The sequence below is a fragment of the Halyomorpha halys genome, unplaced genomic scaffold, assembly GCF_000696795.3.
Source record: "Halyomorpha halys isolate HHAL.00 unplaced genomic scaffold, Hhal_1.1 Scaffold96.1, whole genome shotgun sequence".
In the NCBI taxonomy this organism is placed as follows: domain Eukaryota; kingdom Metazoa; phylum Arthropoda; class Insecta; order Hemiptera; family Pentatomidae; genus Halyomorpha; species Halyomorpha halys.
In genome coordinates this window covers 783056-791885 of record NW_027112403.1, presented here as the reverse complement: position 1 = coordinate 791885, position 8830 = coordinate 783056, and the positions used below count along the sequence as shown (strand labels likewise).

The window sequence follows — 8830 nt, the reverse complement described above, 5'->3', positions numbered from 1 at the left end:
TCAGTCCCATTTTATAGAGATGCTTGTTTAACTGACAGTGTCCTGTATTTAGTCCTGTCACCCATCTTAGGATACTCCTTCCATATTAAGAAGGCAATTGCTTTTTCTTTTCGGGCAGGGTCCTTTAGGGAACATTTTTGATTGTTCCATCCCTCTGGTATTTCTCCAGAGTAACCCAGGCTTGCTCTCAGCGATCTTTTTGATATGCCTCTTCGCATGGCTGAGACTAATTCCACATATGGGGTCAGGTGTGAGAGGAACATACTCAGATCCTTTCCTTGCTAGGTAGTCTGCTCTCTCATTTCCTTTAATGCCTTTATGTCCAGGCACCCATTCCACCCACACCTTGTTGGCCAAGGAGAGAGAGTTCAAGTTAACCTTACACTCCAGAATAAAGTTTACATCAAGTGCAATTTATATATTGTGTAATGTATTTATAAAGAAATAAGGGTAAGATATTGTGATCATGTTTCATCTGGTATCTGACCCAGAATTGCATTATGGAGAAAAAAATTAAAATGGCAAAGCAAAATTAATCCAGGTGTTGGAGAAAAAATAATAGATGATATTGATATTTAAATCGACGCTTATGTTAGTAAAAATAAGTTTACGTTCTGATGAATTCAAGAGCAATGATATAGATTTTTTTTTTTTAATTTATAGAATACCTATATTTATCACTTATATATGATTTCCAAAAATTCTTTACCGATTTACAGTTTTTTTCTGAATGTTTGGTTTCGTTCTGGGAATTTTCTTAGCTATTGAAATCCAGTCCAAAAAAATAACTTATGAACAAAATTAAATTTTACATGAAGGGAAGGGTCAGGACTGCGGTCGTGAAGGGAGGAATAATAGTAATAAGCTGCCGACGTTTCGACCTATGTTGCAGGTATTCATCAGGACAATTAGGCGGGAGTGTAAACAGAGACCCCTCAAAATTAAACTTTATTAATAAATCATAAATCAGAAGGTGTACATCTTTTTAAAGGATATTATATACCAATGGATTTGTTTCTTTCTGAAAAATAAGAAAAATATATTTAATATCATGAAGTGATTTTATTTTCACAAAAAATTATAAAAACCTGAAGATACTTCATGTAAAGTAGGCCAATAATTTTTGTTTTGGGGAAAAAAAAATATTCGTTTTATCGTCGCCTCAAACCCTTACGCATTATACATCAAAGATTTTTGTTTGTTTTAATTTATTTATTGATACTTATAACTTTATACAAATATATACAATTAAATTCGATGTTAGTTTTATAATGGCATGATACAGACATGTAGAGAATTTACTGATTGATAGAATTTCAATTCAAAGAAATTAAAATATAAGAAGATGATCAGGGTTGCGGTCAAAAAAGAAAAAAATAGTTATAAACTATTGTTCTTTTTTTGACCGCAACCCTGGCCATCTTCTTATATTTAAATTTTTATGGCCAACTATATATACATATACAAAGAAATTAAACTTTCCATTTTTCATATAATTTTTAATAACTCCTCTGTCTTTTATCCGAATCCTATGTAATTACAACCGTTGAAATGTTAAATGTCTGTTTTTTGAACCCATATAGGCAATTTATGTAACAAAATTATAGAAATAATATTGCGTATGTCCATCAATACAAACAATTTCTATAAACTCACAGCGTATGAAACATCTAAAATATTGTATATGCACTAAAGTATAATGAAATAAAAGAGCATCAATAACACGTGGTTTCGTTTTTATGTCTTTTACGTTTGAATCAGTCTGAACCACAGCAACGCGTGGCTGTGGGTACAGCTAGTTATAAAATATTGTTATATCATTGCAATGTTATATTATCATTATTATAATGTACTATTTCTATATTATTACTTTATTGTGCATTATATTTATATTGTTACCACTAATATTTGGTACTATATCATTACTATTAAATAATTATATGCAGTATTACTGTAGCTCTATATTGCCTGTTCATTATTTAACTCAATTGATAATCATGTATATTTGGAAATAACTAGTGGATAATGATTTTTTTCCACTATCATCGTTCGTTGGTCGATTAGATATGATGTGCGTCAGTGGGAGTTACCATGACTTTTGTTTTTGTGTTCAATATAGTCATTACAATCTTGAGCAATCGGCAATCGTTGGGCCGTTTGTAGCCCAAGGAGTTGAGGCGTCACGCACCCTCGTATCTGCAGTGTCGCCTGTTCGAATCCAGCCTGGAAGGGGGGGGGGAGTTTTATTTCATGGCGGTCTCATATAATGAAAACTTAACCCTCCCACCATGGTTAGAAAATGTAGGATACCCTCTCGTATGTCAGTATACGACATATTTTTACAGGTAAAAATAATAATAATATGCATATGACGTGTACAGCCTGAACACATGCACAATTTATTACCACCTGAAAACTTTAACATTAACTATGCGAGGGAGAGGGGGTGAGTTCTGATACTCCTTACTGTACTGAAAAAAGTCCTTAGGGTAGACCACGTCGATGATGGGAACTTTTTGTTAGATATTTTGTACACGCTTGGCCTCTTTATTATGACAGTAAAACGTCTATATAACGGACACTTATAGGGAAGCTAATTTTATCCGTAATACAGAGGCGTCTGTTAAGAAGGGGTTAATATAAAAAGATAAGAAGAATACAAAAATAAAATCAAGCTCTTATACCGCGTAAGTCCAAAAAACAATAAAACGATTTTAAACTATTTAAAAAAAAAAGGGGGGGGGAAACCAATATATCATTCCAGGAACATCCTTCCAATCGGTGTCTTGTAGGGTACGTTGGTGTTAGGACACAAATTTGAAAATCTGTGGACATTATAATTAATTTCTAGGAAGTAAATCGTAAAATTTTCTATTAATGTGCCAATTTAATAGAAAACTGGCGTGGTTTTGTAATCTCGGAGAAAAGCCGCAGACGAATTGTTTTTATCCGATTTTTGGATTATAAGCTTTTTTAAAACGACAAATTTTGGAGGAAAGGTTTAATTTTTCTTCTTAAATATACTGAATCCTGTACAATCACTAAATGTCCCTTAATGCCGTCAATTCTGAAAAAGTTTGTACATTCATATTTTATGAATTATGCTCGTTATAGAGGAGTGAAAAGTCCTGTTAGGGAATAAAATTGGTGCCCGCATCCAGAGGTTCCGTAATAGAGGATTAAATTTATATCTTGTTGTCCGGGACCCTAATAAAATTCCTGTTAAGAAGTGATTCCGTTTTAGACGGGTGTCCGTTAAGAGAGGTTCCACTGTAATAATCGCACCGGTTAATGATTATTCATTACGATTTTCTGAAATATCGACATACTTACAGGTATAGTTTTAAGACTGACGAATTGTCTGTTATTTATATGATTATACATTATCTTTTAACTGATATCGCAGGGGGGTCCCAGTAATTTATTTTCGAAGATGAAAAGAAGAGGGACAAAGGCTTTACAGGTTTTGTTATAGGTTTGTTTTTGCCTCTATACTGGAGCCCAATTCATTACAATGTAGGGAGTCCCTTAAATGACCTTATTCTTAAACCTTTCTGCTTTGTTATCCTTTCTTGTTGTACCTTCATATTATAAAGCTAATTTATAATTTCTCTTTAATCGTGCTACCTTTCAGTTGAATCTCTCCTTGAAATTTCGGACTGCTGATCGGAAAAGTAATTGAAAGAGATTATTACACGAACCGTTAGGATAATAAGTATTATACAGAGTTGGGCAAACATTAATTACAATTACTGTAATTTGGAATTGCAAAACTAAAATTATAGTTAGAAATTATTCTTTTTTCAATTACTTCATAAAATACTGTAATTGCTATTGCGGACTTCCGATTACAATTACAAGTTGACACTATGTAATTGCAACTATCAATCACATTCTTATTTTTCTCGTAATATTTCAAGTAATTGTATTTTAATTCCAATTCCTTAAGACCAAACCAGAAAAATCTATTCTACTATTTCCCACAAGTATGAAAATGATATCCAGTTTATGATTACTCATTGACATGTCGATTTATTTTGGCTTTTTAGAGGTATGTTCGAAATCCGAAAATTCAGAATGAAGTCCATAAATAGAATTTTTCAAAATAAAAGTATACCTTTTATTTCCGCAACTTGCTTTAAGAAATACACTCACACAAATAAATTGATTTCATATTTGGGTTAAATTACATGTAATTGTAATTGTAATTACTAAGGGTCAGTAAGTAATTTTAATAGTAATCACTTAGCATTAGGAAATAATTTTAATTGTAACACAATTACTTCAGTGTGATTGTTCTTAAAAACCGCTTTTGTTTTTTGTTTTTTTTATGTTCAGGACCATTTAAAGGTTATCTTAGTGTAATTTTAGTGCAACTGAGACATGCAATTGAAAATGTAATTAAATTACTCCTGCATTACATGTAAAAAAAATAAATGTTGGCTATTTTTCACATGATTAATAACTTTAAATTTTTTATTTTTTTTGGAATTCACAACTCTACATAATTATGCATTTAGTAAATTTGATGTATGTTATTATGGAGTGATACAGGCGTGTAGAGAAACTACCTATTGGTAGTACTCTAAAACTTTAAATGTAAAAAAAAAAAATAAAATAATAAATAGTGCTTTGTAACTAGTTTGAGAATCAACACCTGAAGATGAATGGACAGTGCGAAATGTCGGAAGGAATATTCTGTTGATGGAAAATTAATAAAAATAAAAGGATGGAAGTAACAATACTAATAAATAGCCCAGAAGGAATAAACTTTTGTTTTCCAATACATATAAAATGCAAATATTAAGTTATTTATCGTTCATTAGATTTATTTGTTATTACATACGAGTATGATTAACGAAGATAGTAGAATTTTAAAGTTTTTATTAGTACGTAGTGCCAGAATTTATTATTTTTATTGTATTTATACAATAACTTAATTTTTTATGCAACTTAACTAATGAATTAGTCATTATTTATATTAATAATGATAAAATATAATATTTCATTTAACAGACTACCAACCCTTCTCGTTTAAAACTGCTTCGTTTGCCATAAACATCTCCTTGCAGGCAATAAGTGATTTGTCTTAAGTCTCATTCTAAAAATAGTTTCTTCACTAACTGCATGTGCCTGAACAAACGACAGCAATGACAAATGAAGGTCCGGAAATAGTCTGTGCCGAACTGCTGGTGGTCCGAACTCTATTAAAGGACTTTATATATACTTAACCTTTTAATTTAATCATATGATAAATAATATTTAAAATTATTAATATTTTAAATGACATTTATAAAAATAAATTTTGTTTATTTCAAAGCCCAGCGAACGCAATATAATTCAAAGCAAATATTGACTGTTTAAACTGCATTATATGTTTGTTGTTCATTAAATAATTACACTACTTGCAACAAAAAAAAAATTCATATTTCAGACTTTACTGCTAGTTCTTTTAGGCTTGGGATGTGTTTATTTTATTCATAAAGATCCCTGTCTCCTAGGGCCGGGTGCCCTTGTAAATGGGGCCATATAAATTAATTATTTTTATCAGATCATAATTGTTATCATATATTTATGATAAATAATTGCAGGTCAAAAAACTAGATATATAATAATTTTCTAATGTAAAAAAAAAGTTTTACCGGAATGTTTTTATTTTTCAAATTATTATCACAATTTTAGAATTTAATAATCTTAAAGCTACTTTTTTACTGTGTTGTGAACATAAAGTATATTAGAACTTCACTATAAAACAAAACAAAAACAAGTCAATAATTATAAAATGTAAGATAATATTTAATTATTTATTCATTAATATAATGTAACTGAACATTTAATTTATGTTTATTCTTAAAACTTATATTTGAGAAGGAATAGGTCATTATTGTTTATTGCACTGAACTGTGCTTGATATTAATAAGAATACTATAGAGGAACGCATGGGAAATATATTTATTTGTGTAAAATACTAATGGTATTATTCTTAAAATTAAAAGATTTTTCATGCTAAATTTTTATTTTACAGATTTATTTTGTGATACCTAGTCTATATATATTTTTTTAAAAAGGGAGACAGTCTGTGTTGTAGAGTTTTGATGTGCACGTATTTTGTCCTTGTTTTATAATGTGTTTGGTGCTTACTAAAATAAAAAAAGGTTTATTATTTTAATTAAGTACTTTCCATGTTGCATTATTAATAGTGGGGTTATAATAATGATACTGTTGAGTATATACTTAGCCGTAGATTATTTTCGACATACAACATATATATTTTATTTTTTCTTCTCTATGACAAATATACTCTCTACAGAAGAGGCATATATTTTAAATACGTTGTGCATACACCATGAAAAAAAGTTATTATATGCATCACATTTTTGTGTTAATAATACATGTAGATACAAAATTTATGATATGTAGACAAATATTTGCAAAAAACAAAATATATAAAATACAGTGAAATGATCGGCCACAAAATACAATAGATTACATTCCGTGCAAAAAAAAAAAAAAAAGCTTTTTTAATTATCAACAAGACTATAGTGATTAATTTCTTTCGATCATAAAACTATATTCTTTTATGGTATACGGTGATATAGAATATTAAAAAAAAGGTCACTACAATTATTTAAATTCGCTGTCTTTAAATACATAATTTAAAATGTTTAATTACAATACTAAATCTCATGTGCTCTGCTCGCATGTGTTTATACATGTGCAAAATGCTTAAAGAATTTAAAGAATCCTTACCCTTTTGGATTTTCTAATTTAACTGGAATTCAGAAGGGATGAGGGGAGGAGCTATAGTTTTCTAATTAAGAAAAAAAAAATGTTCTTTTTAATTTCGCACCTGTCGGGATGGAGTTATTCTGCATTGCGGATAATGTTTCTTTCCCTCTACCTAACACCAAATTTTTTAGTTCCAAATTATTTACACCCGTCTATGTCCTTAAAAAAGGTTATGTAGCTTAATTTTTTCTTTTAAAATTGCACTTAACCGATTATAGTTTCAAGTCCAAAAACGATAAACTAAATTCAAGTTACAAAAGAAAAGAAATATTAAACTGGATTTAGTGAATGACACAAATTCTTCCTTATTAAAATACAATAGTTTATTTCATATCATCAGCAACGTTTTAGGAGATTTCCCCCATCTTCAGGCTGCTAAAAAACAAATTCAACAAAACCATAAACACGCGCTTACAACACTAATATATCATATACACTCAAAGAACTATTTATAAACTATTTACTTGATAACAAAAACCTATATATGACATATAATTTTCTCCTTATTGTCATTCTTGCTAATATATTATAATATTAATGTCATTTAATGAGTAAAACTTGTTATTAGTCAGACATTTTAGGAGAATAATTACCTTTCTGAAGGTTATCTTCCATTATGATAACAACCATATAGACTATAAAATAATTTTCTCCTACCTCCATTACCACAAAGATGAACAATAAAAGCTAAAATTAACAATTATTAATAATTATTCTCCTAAAATGTATGACTAATAACAAGTTTTACTCATTAAATGACATTAATATTATAATATATTAGCAAGAATGACAATAAGGAGAAAATTATATGTCATATATAGGTTTTTGTTATCAAGTAAATAGTTTATAAATAGTTCTTTGAGTGTATATGATATATTAGTGTTGTTGTAAGCGCGTGTTTATGGTTTTGTTGAATTTGTTTTTTAGCAGCCTGAAGATGGGGAAAATCTCCTGAAACGTTGCTGATGATATGAAATAAACTATTGTATTTTAATAAGGAAGAATTTGTGTCATTCACTAAATCCAGTTTAATTCCATAAGACTCTTCCAGTAAAAAGATTATAAAATTAAGAAATATTAACTTAATATCTATTCCATGCTTATAGTTTTGTTTGATGACTATAATATCAACTCCGTGTTTTTATGGAGGTACCGATTAAATTTACTTTAAAAAATACAAGACATTTCAGTTTGGAATATACTTTATAAAAGTATTGATAATCTTTTTTACTTACCTTCTGTATTTGTTGAAAAGTTGCGAGGATTTGGAATTGAATTGTTGTTGAATCTACAAAATGTTACCGACATGTACATTATAGTAGTTTCGTTGGTCAACTGAGTATGAAATCACGTTGCAGTTTTTGTCTCGCTGGTGATAAAATTGTTTGTACAGGTGAAATTTGGTTACTTTGTGATAAGGAGTTCATTGCAGTTTTCCGGAATTAAAATAAATATTTTGTCTCTGTGTTTAGCAGCACCGTATTAACTTATAAATAATTGTAAGACATTCACACATAGGTTTCTGGTTATGGATATGTATATTTTATACATATTCGTAGTGGGTGGCGATTTTGACGGAAATGTTCTTGTTGATTTCTGACTTGAGAAAAATCGACTTGTGTTCAATCATTTTGTTCAATGGGTTAGTTCGTAGGAGCTGAGAAAAAAATCAAATAAAAATAGTATAGGTTTACACTACTTTATTTTTCTATATGGAATTTGTAGAAGCCCCATGTATTTATAAAAAAAAACTAAAAACATAATAATATCTTGGAGGAAGATAGTACGGATGGCGGTCAATAAAGGTATGAAAATAGTAAAAGAAAACTATTTATTGTTAACTAATTTTTCACCCCACTTTGCCGGTCTTCGTCAGGACGTCTGATGGTAGTATAAAGCACAACTCAAACGTTGGTTAACAATAAATAGTTTTCTTTTACTATTTTTACTTTATTGACCGCCACTCGAACTATCTTCCCCCAATCTACTTCATACGGTCAACTATCTTCTTCCAATATCCATAAATAATATATTTTTAATA

The 8830-nt window shown here is 29.4% G+C and overlaps 1 protein-coding gene across 1 annotated transcript in view; it reads right to left on the bottom strand.

Moving 5' to 3' along the window:
* The window catches only part of LOC106677379 (tetratricopeptide repeat protein 39B), a 126137-nt gene extending 118092 nt beyond the window's left edge, over positions 1–8045 (bottom strand). The window contains exon 1 of the mRNA XM_067050288.1: positions 8025–8045. The gene's annotated coding sequence lies outside the window, so the exon portion shown is untranslated. The remainder of the gene's footprint in view (positions 1–8024) is intronic.
* Positions 8046–8830: the final 785 nt, after the last annotated feature.